This window comes from Ambystoma mexicanum, chromosome 7q (genome assembly GCF_040938575.1).
Source record: "Ambystoma mexicanum isolate Mex_15411 chromosome 7q, UKY_AmexF1_1, whole genome shotgun sequence".
Taxonomy (NCBI): Eukaryota; Metazoa; Chordata; class Amphibia; order Caudata; family Ambystomatidae; genus Ambystoma; species Ambystoma mexicanum.
Window position 1 is genome coordinate 1,040,834,384 of NC_090941.1, and position 17,083 is coordinate 1,040,851,466.

The 17,083-nt window shown below is 43.3% G+C and overlaps 1 protein-coding gene across 1 annotated transcript in view; it reads left to right on the plus strand.

The window, feature by feature from the left end:
- LOC138528587 (uncharacterized) overlaps positions 1-17,083 on the plus strand; it is a 1,521,057-nt gene that overhangs the window by 1,391,081 nt on the left and 112,893 nt on the right. The gene's annotated exons all lie outside the window — the stretch shown is intronic.

The window sequence follows — 17,083 nt, forward strand, 5'->3', positions numbered from 1 at the left end:
TCCAACGGTGATACACAGACATCTCAGCATCTGTCCAATATACAAGATTGTGGAATTATGCATTGTTTTCTAACACCAATAAAGGTGACAAGCAGGGATGTCAGTTGGTCCCAATGTATTCCTTTTGGATGTTGATTCGAGTACTTCTGTTAAGAAAGTTAATCCACCCTCCACCTGCAGAAGACCCAGCTATTTTGGACTTGCCCGCAGCAGGTCTCCAACAGGGCCTGCTAAACACAAGTTACTATTTTGGGAATTAAAATTTGAAATTAAATATAGTAAAAACAAAAATAATGGTGTTCAGGCAAAGGGTGAAACCTTGTAGCTAGTTTTTAAATGAATGTAGAGATGAGGAGGCAGTCTCATTTTTTATTTGAGCCTACTCTTCTGAAAGAGCAGTGCTTGTGTCAGCCATTTTAAGAAGATTGCTGAAAAGGCATCATTAATGATTAAATGCTTTTTAATTTATTTCAAGTTTGCGGCATTCTGATTGGAGAAGTATCTGGAGGTATATAAGACAGAGGCCTGTTCCATGATTTTAAGGCCGCAAAATCTAGGGTGGTTAGAACTGTTATTTCCTCGAGGGGTTGCAAAATAAACTCCTGTGCCAAATGGGTCTCCCTGCAGATACACCTGGTAGCGCCTTGTGAGCTGAAATGGAGGTGTTCAATTTTAAAGTGTCAGGCCAGTTAAGAAAGTTCCTTATTTTTTAAAAGCACGTCTGGGATTTTCTGCTAATCATAAAGTGAATTTCAGTGCAAGTGTGATTATAGCCTCCCCTGGTGAAGAAAAATACTTGTGGTTATGGGCGGATGTAAGGCACTATCCATTTGGCTAGGGATGGGATATAATTAAATTTGGTGCATTAAGTCAACTCAAAATAGCTCCAAAAGCAAGAGCTTGTCCAATGTAAAAAAGTCAGATGTCCAAAATATACATAGGCTGCCCACTTTAGCCTTATATACAGACTTGCGTACACAGATAAGATGGCAAGGAGAAATCTGTGCAATAAGATCCCCAGAGTGCAGGAGGCTGGTGGTAATGGTAAGTTTAAATGTACCTACTCCTCAATAAATTAAGAAAGTGTGCAGGAGGAAGCACAAAGTGCAATTGCAAAATAGGAGTCAAAGAGTTCATTTTCTGTTCATTTGCCGTTGCTTCTCTGTTTTGCATAAACGTGGAATGCATGGGAGCTATGTTATATATAATTAAGTGTAATGATCAGGCTTTTATATATAGCAAGTTTGAATATGTTAAAGTTGTTTTTTTTATTTTGGGCTTCTCTGTGTGAATTGTATGAAAAATATGAAACATGTTTATAAATGTTGCTGACTTAATGGAGAAGTACGATTAAATATTATATAGTACTTCAGGTCATTACATGGTAGGCTTTAAAGATCACTTCATTGGGCCTTTGCAGGTTACCTCCTATAAATTATTTGGGAATGTTATGGCAAATGTTTTGTTTTAAAACTCCTGAAGGCTGTTGCATTGGTGAAAAAGTGGTTAGGAATAAAAAGTATACCTTTCTCAATTATTTGGAGCCTATTTTCTCTGGCCAAAAGAGATTTTACACAAAACTTAGTGGCAAACATTGGTCAAACCTTTGAGCATTTGATGACCACTTCATAGAGGGGTGTGGTGGTGTTAACTAAGTATTTGAATCAATTAAGTGGCTTGTTAGTTTAAACCTATTAACAATAACTTAATCAGATTGGAATACAGGGCAAAGTAATTGTGAAAAATGTGGAAAATGTGGCTTGCATTTACCGTATCTGCCCATTAACAATGAGCCAGATGGGCAGAGTATCAAACAATTACCATTTTTCCACTAGGATACTATGTAATAATAAACATAGGTGACACCAAAATGAATAGTTTCGATAAATATGCATGGTAGCTTCAAACACATACCTCACTTACACAGAAAGTGTGCATGCACATTATTTAATAAAGGAAAGTTGGGTATGCATATCACCTCATTATGCTCATAATAGCTGTACCAAGGAACAGAATATGCCAATTTTCTCCATGACACAAACATGGTTCAAATATTTTACTCATTAATACATTTGTCAGCAGGGTAAAGTAACTGGAGATGAAGGGTTTTAACAATGACACTACCATAACAAGTAAAGACATTTACTGAAAAATGATGTGCATGGTGGCACCAAACACAAATCTTGCAAGTATAAAAATAAGCCAGTTGGAAACACAGCAGCTCATTGGCCAACATTCTTGCACTGTCCAGGACTCTGTCCTGACTACAGTGCTACTGAGGTCTCATCCATTCAGCACCTCCTTCTAGGGCTCCGCACCATGGCCCAGAGCAACTGGCGAGCAACAATTTAGGGTGCCGCGAGCAACATGTTGCTCCCGAGCTACACGTTGGGGATCCCTGCTATAAATGGTTGCCCATTTGGCAATTCCCAGGCCTCACCCCCACACATGATAAACTCCTAATGAAACACTGGTATGACTCGGGATATCGGGCCTTGACCGATTTCTATCCCGAAGGGAAGTTCATCACTCCGCAAACATGGCGTCAGGGCCACTCTGGCACTGCGCTAGAGCTACTGCAATATTCCAGGCTGAGAGCAGTGTTTCGAGCCTGCTGGCCCTCATACTCTGATGAGCCCCCAGACTCGCCGGAGATACAATATATAGCAACTCAGCCGGGGCTAGAGGGACCGTGTCCTCCCTATATAAAATGCTGTTGACCAACCCTACAGAGTTGCCACGTGCAGCGCGTGATCTATGGAGCGATGAGCTGGGACACCCCATCACTGACGCAATATGGAAGAAGATGTGTGTACACACCCGCGCCACCTCCTTTAATACCAGATATAGATGCATACAATATAAGCTCCTAAATCGCCTGTACTACACTCCACACAGACTGGACAAGTTTACACACACTCAGGCTCACCCCTGCCCTAGATGTAAATCTTTAGATGCGGATCATATGCACATGTTTTGGTCCTGTGATGCATTGGGTCCATACTGGAAGGCCATAATAGACGCCCTCACTGAAATCACAGCGTTCCCCATCTCTCCGGAACCATTAGCTGTATTATTTGGCCTCTGGGATAGTCCAGAATTGGGAAAAATGTCCAGGTTTCTGAATGTCGCCACCATAGTGGCCAAAAAATGCATATTACAATGTTGGAAACGCCACCCCCCCAACCCCCTCATTTGAAATGTGGCTGAGGGCCCTCACCTGGACTCAAACGTGCGAAGAGGACTACATTACCACCCTCCCGCAGACCTCTCGTCCCAAGAATGTGTGGTCAGAATTTTGTACCTACCTGAACAACAAGGATGATCTAGAACTGTTGTCTTCCCCCCCTCCTGGTGAGGTGAACTAGTCCTTCCCCGAGCCCCGTGTGTCTGCTTGATTGGGCATCTACCCCCGCTTGTATCTACCATGCATTATGTAGACGCTCATGTACCTGCTACCATATTTACCTTGTACACTTTGCTGATTGTCTGTTCTTTCTCTATGCAAATAAAAAAAGTGTAAAAAAAAAATATTTATAAAAAAATGTATCAAGTGAAAATATACTAAAATGGAAATGAAAAGACAAAATCAAAAAACATTGTCATGGCAAGTTAGAATGAAAAAAATAAACAGTGAACCAGGAAATATAGCGGCATGAAATATAAGTTAGAGTACGTGGTATCGCTACAGGTATCGGAAATAAAATCAGACAAAAGTGGTTGTACATACTTATAAAGTAAATGAGTGAATATGCAAATAGAGCTGTTTGAAAAAATGGGAAAGGGGGATGGTTGAAGCCAAAAAGTAACGGGAACATATATTAGATACATGAATGGGAGATCACATCTGTGCATAAACATTACTCTATTCCTGCATATATTGTATACCTCAATTGCACTTATGATTACAGCATAAATGTATGTGCTGGTGTGTACAACCTGTTGTTACCTCATTGATCTCCTATCGTAATAGATCTCTCTGTAATGTGTTCAAAACCAAAAAGAATAAATAAAATCACTGGTGATGGTGTAGAACTAAATCAAATAATGTAAACCTGATCAAAATTACACCTAAAGAGTACCTATTCCCTACCAGCACTATAAAAGTATATGGAGAATACTGTATACTGTTGTTACACTAAAAATAACAAGACCAGTTAATCTCCTCATTGAGTCCTCTTGGGGTAAGTGTTCCAAGTCTGTCTATCCAAAAACATTTTCTTTTGTCAAGTCTTAGTTGCAAATTCTCGTGAGGTTCGTGTCTATGAATCACTTCAAGTATCAGGAAACGTATTTGTGCCAAATAGTGCCCCTTCTCAACCCAATGTTTGGCCACTGATGTAGTGTTTCTGTTCCGGATGCTTGAGCGATGCTCATTCCAACGTAGTTTCGCCTTTCTTTTTGACTGTCCCACGTAATACAATCCACATGGGCGTTTAATTGCATAAATGATGTTTGCCGTTTCACATGTCGCATAGTCTTGGGTAATTTCTTACCAGTGTGAGGATGATTGATGCTTTGTCCTTTTAGTATATACCCACAATTGCTACATTGTAGGCATGGGAATGTTCCTTTCCGTTGTGTTTCAAGTTTTTTCTGTGCTGGACGTGTTTGTACCAAATGGTTTCTGAAATTCCTACTCCGCTGGTATGCAAAAGTGGGTGAATCTTTGAACAAGTGTTCGATTTTTTTATCACATGATAACATTTGCCAATGCTTTTGGATGATTGATTTAATTCGGTTACTTTGTGTGGAGTATCTGGTCACGAATACAAGTGGTGGGGCTGATTTGACTCTCCTTGGTTGGGTCAATAGATTGTCTTTGTTGATTGCTTCTATTCTGTTTTTAGCCTCAACAATTTCACATTCCTTATAACCTCTCTTGATAAATTTATCCCCCATTTTCTGTAATTCGATGGTATAATCAGTGGGGTCGCTAATGATACGTTTGATGCGTAACATTTGGCTATATGGAAGGTATGAGGCTTGGTTGGTGAAAACTCAGCCTGTGTAGCAAATTGTTACGATCAGTCGGTTTACTGTTTATATTGGTCTTATACACTTCTTCTGTGGATTTAATTTCAACATCCAGAAAATGGATGCTCTCTTTAGAATACTCATGTGTGAACTGAATCCTCTCATCAATGGTGTTGAGATCTCTGAAGAATACTAGTAAACTCTCTTCACTCTGGGTCCATATGCCAAAGATATCGTCAATGTAGCGAATCCAGATCCATAGATGTGATTTCCATCTAGGATGGTTCAGGATGTGGTCTGTCTCAAATTTATACATAAAGTTATTTGCGTATGTTGATGTTCCGGCGTTCTGTTGATAATGTTGGTTTTGATACTTAAAGTAAGAATTATTGGAGATGAATTCCAATAGATTAATCAGAAATTCTTTATTCGCTTCAATTTCACCAGTGTTCAATAGTAACCAATCAACTGCACGTATTGCCAAATCATGCAGAATAGATGTGTATAGGTTTTTAACTTCCAAGGTGAACAGTAGATGCGTAGAGGCATGAGGTATAATTTTCTATTGTTGTAAAAAGTGGGTGGTGTCCTTTATGTAAGTGGGGGAAATCTGAATAAGTGGCTGAAGAAAGAAATCAATATATTTCCCAATTTGCTGTAGTACACTGTTAATGCCTGCCACAATCGGTCTTCTGGGTGGTTCTTGTGGATTCTTATGGATTTTAGGTAGAGTATAGAAATTTGGAACACGTGGGTTAGAATTCTGTAGGTATTTATGTGTGTGGTGACTAATCCAAGAGTTCTCTTCGGCCTCATCCAGGATCTTATCCAGATCCTGCATAATCCTTATTGTGGGATCATTGTCTTGTGTGTGCTGGTATCCGCCAGTTGTCTTAAGCACTCCTTGTCATAGTCTGTAGAGTTTTATATGACCAATGCTCCACCTTTGTCGGCCGGTCTGATGGTTATAGGCTTGTCCCCATAAAAGTCTTTGAGGAGTTTTAATTCATGAGGTTTAAGGTTTTTGTATTTAGTGTTTGAAAATTTGATTTTACCTAAATCTCTGAGTACTTGTTTTTCAAAATTCTCCACTGCAGGGGTACTGCAAGGTGGTATGAATGTGCTTTTAGATTTACATTCTTTGTATGGTAATCCATCCATATGGTCTCCTTGATCTCCTAAGTCGTCGAAGAAAATTTTGAGTTGCATCTTTCTTACAAGCTTGAGTACTTCTACCTTGGTGTCAAACAAAGAACTATCATACGTTGGTACGAAGCTCAATCCTCTTTGTAAAGTGTTTATCTCAGATTGTGTCAGGAATCTTTTAGAGAGATTAATGACTAAGTTTTCCTCTGCTAGTATCTTGTCTGCGGCCCCTCTCATCCTTTTTCTTTTCCCCCTCCTTGTTCTCTTTGGCCTCTTCCTAAAAAAGAGACTACTGAGGTGCCCAGTCTCGCCTGTGATGGTCCTGAGGTTTCTGGTACTTGTGTGTCTCTTTCAGGTGTGGTTTCTGTGGTTGTCTCAGATTCATAACTTGATGGATTGCTGGAGGTGTTCGGTCGGGGTCTTCTTATTGGTGGTCTGTACTTGTTCATCCAGGTATACACCTCTTCATTGAGGTAATCATATGTGTCTCTTTTAAACTTCCTGATCTTTTTTGTTTCGAGTTCTGATTTGTAATCTGCTAATTTGGTGTTGATATCTGATAATATTTCTTCTAGTTCCTGAAGTCAAGGGCCAGCTCCGTCCCCACCGGCCAAATTGTTATGTTCCAACCACATGGTTGCCGCTGCAGGACTGTCAAGGAAGTATGACCTGCCATTGTAAATAATCTTCAGCCAAGCAGGGTACATAAACATGTATTTGAGGCCCAGTTGTCTGAGTCTCACCTTGGCCGGCACAAACGAAATTCTGGCCCTCTGGACCATGGGTGTAAATCCGGATAAACAGTAATCTTAGAGCTGTCTCTCTGTATCTCGCTCCCCTCCCTAGAATATTTCAGGATCACTTCTCCGTCGTGAAAGTTCAGGATCCTAGCAATCAACAATCTAGGGTGGGATCCAGGCGGGGTCTCTTTTGCAATGACCGGTGAGCTCAACTGCAAAGCCCTGTAACAGCTTGCCGGGCCAAATCTCTTTCAGCAGCATGTTTTCAATGTATGAGGTCGGGTCTGGGCCCTCCACCCCCTCGGGAAGACCCAGCAGACGTATATCGTTCCTGCGGGACCTGCCCGCTGCGTCCTCTGCACGTAATTCCAATGTGGTGTTTGTCATTTCCAAGTCTTTGCCCTGCGCCACAAGGTCTTTAGTGGCGTCCACAGTCTCTCTCAGCCCCAGATCGGCAGTTGTGACCCTCTCTGCCAGTTATCTAATGTCCTGCCAGAGTAAATGGACATCAACTGCAACCTCGTCTATTTTTGTCTCCCGCGAGGACCGCAAAGCAGCTATTGCAGCAAGTACCTGGTCCCCCTGAGGGTTCTTTACAGGGGTGCACGGCTCTGCCTGTACATTATCCACAACTTGAGGGGCCTCGCGTTGTTTATTTTGGCCAGTGAATGAGTCCATGATGGTTGGTTTGCCCTAGTTTTTTTAAAACATATTTTTATTAGATTTTCATTCTTATAACTTACAAAATCTTTGCTGCCACCATTGGCATTATCCATCCGTTAAAATCCTGTCCTCTTTTACATTCAGCAAAATACATCCAAAACTCGTATTCTTTGCTGTTAGGGAGAATTCTCTGTTAACGCTAATTTCCCAAACCTAGTGAGTCCCCCAGCAGCTTTGCTGGATTTTTGGGGTTTATTTTTTTCTCCTGCTAAGAGTGAAACTCTTTTTCTCCCACTCTTAGACATGATTTGAGATATCCTTTGACTTTGTAATGTGTTTTATGGGCTATGGGGTCTTTTACTCCATAGGGCTTCATGTGTTTTTGGTATGTGTGTTACACAGCACCCTCAGTGTCGTAACACAGGGGTGTCATAGTGACCCCCATACATAGACTCCGTACCCTGGGACTGACTACTGTCTCCCAGGGCATGTAAAGTCACCATTTGCTTTACTAGACCTAAATTGTGAACAGAACCAGTACAAACCCTCATATTGTGGGCATACTGGTAGGGGCAATTCGATTGCCCCTGGGTCTGTTGTTCGAGGGGGCACTGTCCAGTCCCCCCTGAGCGAGTTTTGGCTGGTGGCAGTTGGTACTACTTTTTATATTCAACCGCGAATATATTCCTATGGGATTTTCCCATTGTTCGAGGCTAATACTTTTTAACATAGCCTCAAACAAACCGCCGGTTTATTTATTTAATATTAATTCACCGGTTGGTATTTTTTTCCAGAACTCGGTTCCAAAATGGCGTTTGTGTTCGCTTCTGTGACTCCAACCCAAGTAGAGCCCTTTGTTCCATTTTTGGCGGGCTTCTCCACAGAAGCCTCCAAAGGTGGTGCCACTCTGTCTGGGTACCACAGGGAGTGTGGGAGGCGGTTTAGGCACCCTGGACTGAGTTGCCTCGGCAACTCAAGTCGCACTCTTGTGTGATTGGCCCAGTGGTGAGCCGCCCGGCTCACCACTTGGCATGTTTGAGTGACAGCTAGGACTGATGAATGGGGGTTTTCTGCATAAAAGCAGGGCTTTGGGGACTGGGACTTCAGACGTCACCACAGGACCAAAGAATCCGAAGAGAGAGAAGCTGAGCCGATCTGCAACGACGACACCACCGGTGGAGCCCTGCTGAACCGACTCACCACTTCTTCCAACGACAGAGATCTTCATCCCGAAGAGTCTTCTTCCTTTGACTGGTGGGGATAACCAGTTTGCCCGCCTTTTTGCCTTCCCGGATCATCTCGTGGCCGCCTTGCCTGTGCCAAGCCCCCCGGCAACCGGGATACCACGTTTTTCCACTACCGCGAATAAAAGAGTAGTACCTTTTAACCAGAGAACTCCGCGCCTGGTTTCTTCCCTGGCAGTGCAACGACCTTCAGCTTTCTTCCACGTCATCACCATCTCTTCCTCTGGACGATGCTGTGACTTGCACCCGCTGCCAGGAACAACTGCCCCCGCTGGAGGATTCTCTCCACTTTCAAGGTACTGTGGCCGTCTGGCCTCCCTCGCAACGGTCTGTGTGGGGTGTCTCTTAAATCCTCAACTTACCACTTGGGTGGGCCCTAGGCTGGCTAACTGAACTTTTCTGAGCTGAACTGATTCCTTTTTAAACTCTCTGCAAGACTCTCCAAGCCTTTTAAACTGTGTGATCTTGGGCGCATTGGTGTTCTACTCTCTCCAAGAGGGAGCCTGGCCTCTAAACATTTTGCTCACAAGTAGACTTTGTCTTTCCTGCCTTGCTGAGTGCTTCTAAAGTGTTGTTTTGTGTGCTGTTCCTAATTTCTGCCTTTTCCCTCCCTTTTTCTTAAACTTATTGGAGTGCCATCTTTAGTTAAGCGCTCACCTCTGTCTGGAAATAAGTGGTGTTAACTAAGACTTGTCTAATAAGGAATAAGGGGTGTATATATATTAATAGTGACTGTGTTTTTAAACTTGCTTACAATAATAGTGGTAGGGTGTCTCTAAGTGTGTCTTTAAATAAATAATTATATACTTGATACCAAAGCTCTGGTCAGTGTTTGTTTGTGCTACTGTATTCTGGTACCTATCTTGTATACTCTATATACTGTCTAACTCTTCTTGAGAGAAGTCTCGCTGCTCAGCCACAGCTACCAGGTAGATCTGGGTGGTACAGACTGCTACCAATTGGGTTTACTGACAACACCTGTAGTCTTAAGCCTTTTGCAGTGGTCCCTAAGGGAACTGCACAGGTTTCTGCCTAACATTTGCGGGCACCAATTATCTTGAAAGTCTTTATGAAGATAGTCCAGCACCAAATGTCAGTCCTCCATAAACTTCTTTTCTTCCCTTGCACCACATATGTAACCCATTCCAGCGAAACATAATGCTATATTTTCATTAGCCAACCCTGCTCGGTAGGGGCTGTTGGTTGTTTCCATTTTTGTGCAAAACAGCAGTGACGCTTAGAATCATATAGGCTTTCTTTTGTCTCTTTGCAGAGAGAACCTCCATTATGTCCCCCAGACCCACCATTGCTTGCCCCATGTCTCTATGTATTTGGGGTACAAACATTGCTTTCATTGCATCATTAACATTTCCCCAGTATACCTTCAATTTGGGACATTCCCACCATATATGACCCAATGTTCCTATTACCTTACATCCCTGCCCACAGTCCCCTGAAACATTTGAGTAAAACGTGAGTAGAACTTGTGTATTTTCTCTGGGGTGAGGTGCCATTTCACCATTACCTTGACCCACATTTCTCGCATTAATTTCGGAATTCCCTTTGAAACCGCCAACCATTGACTCTCTGTAATAGTAGTGCATGTGTCTTCCTCCCATAACCTCATATACCCCCATTCCACTTGACCGGGAATATCTCTAATGATCTTATACAACACACCTATCACATGCCTGTCACCTGGGTCTGTAGTGATGTATTTCTCAACGGGGGTAAGATCCCTCATTATAGAGCGTTTGAGTCCCATTAACCATTGTCGGAGGTGAGCGTACCTCAGTCTTTCTTTTTCATTCAGGGAGAATGCTTGTTTACTTTGTTGAAAATACCTAATCTCTTGACCCTCCACCATATCTCCCATCTTTAAACATCCCGCTTCCTCCCATATCTTGAATGCGCTCTGTTCTAATCCCAGAGTGAACTGGGGATTGCGAAGAAGAGGTGCAAAAGGTGAGGGAAAAGGAGAGGGAAATGTAGTAATACCTGCCCGCTTAACTACTGCATCCCATACTTGTGCCATCAGAGCTGTGATTTTACTATTGTACATATTGATGGGACAATCTTGTTTTTGACACCAAAGAACTTCCTGGAGAGGCCTACCCACCACTGCTCTGTCCATCCCACCCACATTTTTTCCATGTCCCCCTTGAATCATTATCTAGTATATTTTAAAATCTGGCGCCCACCTCCCTCCTATAAGTACTGATGCCGTTAGTGTCTTTTATGCTACCCTTGGCTTGTTGCCTTTCCAGATATATTCCTTTATTATCTTGTTGAGTGCCTTGAAATATACCTGGGGACCATTATTGGCAGAGCCTGGAAATAATATAGTACTTTCGTGAAGACAATCATTTTAACTGAATTTATTCTCCTCGTCCATGAAGTAGTCAGGAAATTACGTACCTTCAGCCACTGCTTGACTCCCATTAAAGAAGATAATTAGCTCCATACACCGAATCCAGAGAGTCAGTTATCACTCCCAGTTATCTTATGCCCTTTTCAGTCAATACAAACGGGTTCTCATCGTCAGCACCCGTCCCCGATACCCTTCCTTCCTTAAATCTCATCATCACCGATTTATGGATATTTATTTTCAGGCCCTCAACCTCCCCGAATTGTATCAATTCTGTTGCTAGAGCCGGCCAATAAGTTGTTGCATCTGTCACAGTCAATAATAAATCATCCGCAAAGGCCATCACTTTATGTTTCTCTGCCCCAAATTGAATACCCTCGATTTTATCCTCCTTTCCTAATGACTCAAGATGGAGCGCATATAGTACTGGCGATAACGGGCACCCCTGGTTGGTCCCCCTAGTTATCCAAACTTCCTGCGAGAGATCTCCATTACTAGCGAGACGTAAAATTGGGGATTGATAGTTTGCTCTGAACATTTGCAAAAATCTGGGACCAAATCCCATAGCCTCCACTGCAAGGAACAAGAAGGACCACTTCACTCGATTAAACGCCTTCTCGCAATCTAACCTTATTACCCCTGCAGATAGACCTGCTTTGTTTATTTTCTCAAGCAAATTGGTTCCACGTCTTGGATTATCAAATGTTTGCCTACACATGACAAGCCGTCATTGATCTGGGTGAACTAATTACGGTACATGATTTATTAAAATACCCACTGGTTAATTTGTATTTTGCAAAGACATACCAGTATGTGATGGTGTAACAAAACAGCAAACAACAATTAATTTCTTATCTACAATAATTCAATCATAAAAACTAAACTCATTCCTAAAAACAATGCTAAAAGTGCAATGTGCTACAATCCACAAATCATAGTTGTACAGTTGTATACCTCTTACAGACACAAAATGTCAATCGTTCATTTCACAAGTGTAACACACTAGTCCAGTGTATTGAAACTTTTTTGGCCTGGGCGCCCCCATAGCAAAATATGGGCGGGCCGTGACCCCCAAAAATACCAAATGGACAGTATGTACAAATTGATATGAACTATTGCGCGCCGTCATAGCACCCTACTCCCAATATAGTCCATCGGCTCCCCCACCTGCTCCTATCAGTCACTGGGCTCCCTCATCCCACTCCTACCCAGTCTCTGGGCTCTCCCCACCCCATCACAGACCCTGGGCTCTCCCCACCCTGCTCCCACCACTATCCCAGTGCTCCTGCTCACATCCTGCTCCCACCACAGTCCCTGGGCTCCCCCCACCCTGTTCCCAACACAGTCCGAGTGCCAGTGGGAGCTGGTCATTTTTTTAAGTGGAGGAGCATAAACATTTCCCTGAAAGAATCCCACAGCGCCCGAGCGCAGCGAGGCAGCCTGAACCAATGAAGGGGTATTCCCCCGCAATTTTCTTTCAAATAATGGGTCAAAATGTTGCATGGGTATAAAGCCAAACAGTTTGCAATTGGGGCTGGGGGGCCAAGAGGGAAAGCATGGTATTTTTGACTGGACATCTATGAGAGATATCCAGTAAAAGAAATACCATCCCTGTCCCCTGGGCTCCACAGCGCCTCATGAGGGGAGCTGATTTTGGCAGGTGGGTAGGGGGATTGTGCAACAAAGGCATGTTTAAAATGCCTTTGTTGTACAACCCTCCTTCCCACTCTACCCCACCACTCACCAAAATCAGCTCAACGGATACAAACACACACACCAATTTCTCTATCCTTCATACGAGCACCCATCACCATACTGACTCATAACACAAACATACACGCATCCATACACATATTTAAATAAAAAATAAAGTAGCATAAACGTACCTTCTGCAGGGGCCTGCACATGGGTGATGAAATGCCCCACTCCTGGTTGCTCTGTCCGTATGTGCGAGGAGGTGCAGGAGCTCCCCCTCGCACATACAGACATACAGTGCCCCAGCCAGCATTTCCAATTAGCTATGCAAGGCTGGTGAAGCAAAACGCCCCCAGCCTTGCATGGCTCAGTGAGCATGTGCGGCTGGGGAACTGAACTGTCAAATGAAAACAGTATTTCCCTTTGACAGTTCAGCCATCCCAGGAGAACTCCCTTAGCTGGAAAAAGCAGCTGAGGGAGTACTCCCTGGGCTGGCTCCTCAGCCTCCATAATGGGTGAGCGGGCCACTGGGTGGATGCCCCCTCGGGCATTATGGATGTGCCACCAGGCTCGGACTGGCCTATAAGGCAATGCCTGTACCAAAAATGCAAAATGCTAGTGTCGGCCAGTCAAAATGCGCCACTTTTTTGGCCAATATGTGCCAGTTTGATGAGTTACTTTACTATGCAGCTGGTAGTTTTGAGCATTGTTGCTGAATAAATATTCTGTAAATATCACAATCTGCTTGCATTTGAACAAAAAACACCCCCTTGAGTACTATTCAAACAGTCTGTGACTAAAGGAATGAATATCCATTTGCAACTGCGGGCCACTTTTTCTTTGGTGCCTGAGACAGTTTTATGGTCCAGTCCGACCATGTGAGCCGCCCCTGCCCATTTCCTACAATCTAAATAAAATTTTAAAAAAAAGGTTTTACATTTCATGCTGGGCTCTCGCGCCCCACCTGGGATATGGCTGCACCCCACCTGGGATATGGCTGCGCCCCACCTGGGATGTGGCAGCGCCCCACCTGGGATGCGGCCGTGCCCCCCTCGGGGGTGGGGAGGGCCCGCACCACAGTTTGAACACCTCTGCACTGGTCTCTGTTACTGTGTGTCTATTTATACCACAATCTTGCCCAACATGTTTTGTTCTCTTTCACCTTGGCACCTATCCATAGAACCTCCTCAGGGACTACTGTTTATTCCACAACCTCACATACAAACTATGTTTTCCAACCCACTTTGTGTGTGGAGTTGGCTATACTTCTAGGAGCCTTACAATCTTGCACAGTATTCCTTTCTGGCAACACTTAAAAATGACCACCACTTCATAATCCTCTATTAAGGGTCTATTCAATCGCCCTGCATATTCATTAATCAGAAGAACTTGCCTCAATTAGATGGTACAAGTCTTCCTTGAGAGGGGCACTCTGAGTTACCCCAACAACCTCGGGTGACAATTCCCTTTATCAGTGCACGTCTCCCTTCTTAATGCTGCAGAGATAATATGTACAACAACTTGTTACTATCAACCATTTGACTATTTCTCTATTACTCAAAATTGGATTTGCAGTCACAATATTATAATCCCATGCACTTGCCCGATCTGAATGACACCTGGCCTAGTAGGATCAGTATCTGTCTTCCCTCTGTTCCCCCTCCCTTGCCTCATCGCGCCTTGAAACACTTGTGTATAGGCACGTTATAAATGCCATATCATATCATAATCACATACCCGTTTCGCGTATGGATTACTGTTTCAGAAGCTGTGTACAGCCAAAGCTCGACCAACCATATCTGTGTTGGTCTTCTTTGTCGTTATGCCAGTAGGTAACTGTGAAAACGACACAATGAAATGCACGTCCTATTAGCTTGTCTGACACGTGTGTCCAAAGGTTACTTACTTTGCACGATCAGCGAGTCCTGAATTCTAACTTTCCCTCTTGGTGTGCGCCCTATACCTCGTGGTTGCATACAATGCAGCGATAGGCGCCGGCATCGTCTATTTGTTATTTTCGTTGCTTAGCAACCCGTTGTTTCCCCTCGTCACTTTTTACAAGGCACAGAGGCTAATGCGGCCGCCATTGTTTCCTGTACTCTGTTATCATATATTCAATATTAGAAACTATGGGCCTCATTACGACCGTAAAAGGTGCCGGCGCCGTTTACCCAGTACCGCCTCATTACGAGGTCCCCTCGCGGGACTCAGGAAGTAACGCCTGGTCAAACCAGGCGTGCTTACCGGGTCCCGCGAGGGGAAGAGGGAGCAAACAATGGGCCAACTCGTAATGGCCCGCTGTTTGCTCCTTCTCCCATTCTCATTCAGCCCTATGGGGGCTGGAATGGGAATGGGGAAGGACCGGGTCCGGGTCCTTGGAGGGAGGAATTACCGGGCCTTCCGAACTCGGAATGGCCCGGTAATTCCTCATTCTGTGGACCCGGACGCGATTTCGGCGGCAGCCATGCCGCCAATAGCGGCATGGCTACCGCCGAGGTCGTAATGAGGGCCTATATGTCTCTAACCTGTTTATACATCAGTAATGGTGCCTTTTAATGTAGGTTATTCCCAAACTGCTTCTAGCTGATTTATGCACATTTCCATGAATTTAAAGATTTTAATGACTGATATTGTACAATTACCCATTTTTCCTTTATATTTAATTGGTACTGTTTTGTTAGGGAGATTAATTCTTACTATTTTCTAAATAGGCCTGTGTACCTGCCCTGCTCACTTTTGCTTCTCTGCAAATTGTGTAGGATTGACCATATCTACTCTTCACGATTACAGTCCATTGTTACATCATGTATCTCCATAGATTTTAATGACTGATTGTGTGCCATTCCACATTTTCATTTAGCCCTTTTGTTAAAAAGGTAAGTTCTTGCTCTTTTCTAAACAGGCGTGTTTTGTCTGCCCCACTGTCTTTACTTCTCTGTAATTTATACAGAACTGTCCATTTCAACTGTTCACAAGTATGTCCCATGGTCACATAATGTTCCTCCATAGATGCGGCGTGTACTTTGTTTCGAATACAACTCTTATGTTCACTAATTCTTTTTCTGATGTTCCTTATTGTTTTCCCAATATACATTAATTGGCAAGGACACCATATAGCATATACCACCCTCTCTGAATTACAGTTTGTTAAAACATGTTGCAATTTCATCTTTAATCCTATATCTACCTCTTTGGATCTACTGGTAGAGTTACAACATTTGCATTTACCACATACAGCATGGCCTTTCACCTCTGCCATACCCCAAACTGAAGGAAGGCTGGGTTGTTTCTGTAATTTTTGGCAAATGTAATTTCTCATTATCTGATATCTCAGGTTTTTACTCTTTTTAAATGCCATAAGTGGAGTTACCACTTATGGTTTTGTCCTTTCTCCAAGATTCTCCAGTTCGTCATTATTCTAGTCAGTCTATTGGACTGGCCTGCAATTTGCTGACACATTTACATTTGGGAACAGTACACCCAGAAGAGGGGGACCCAGGGGTGAAACCATCACCCTTTCTGAACTTTTGGATTACAATTAAGAAGGGTCAGCAGCCAGAAGAGGGAGACCCAGGGGTGATCCTGTCACCCAGGGAACTTTGGAAACGAACTTTCATTTGGTTAAAGGAACTTTTGTTTTTGTTATTTGAACACATCAGGCCCTGAAGGCTAGAGACTTTCAAAGGAAATGAGACTTGGTCATCGACGGTCCTGAGAACTGCCATTGGAACTGTTGTCTCATGCTGGAAAAGCCTGAGACAGTACTGTGCTCCAAGCTCCCACCTTACCCCATGCACTAAACGTGGGTAAGGAAGGCCCAGGCTACCGTATCCTGACATATCATTTGAGAACACTTCTTTCTTTTTTTGAGAACTATCCCACAACCCTTTTTGAATTAGTTGTGAGGTTTGGTGATAGTTTTTTTTTAGTATAGGCCCTTTTATTTTGACACAATGCAACTAGGACTGCTTTATTGTTTAATTAGATGGTCGAAACTTGCTCCCATCTTAGATATAGGTGTAGAATAGGTGTTTTTCCAACCTGTATACAACTTTCATTGTTCAATAAACCCAGTTGAACTGTGAGCACTTGTCTGTTTTACTTGTTGTCACCATGTGTTTCTCACATATGGTGTCAGCGGTGGGATCTGATTCAACTGAAAATTGAAAAACTATGCTAATAATTGTGGTGCCACCAGAAGGGGAAAATAGGATAGTCGATCTCCTAGAATCAGACTGTGTGTCCACGTT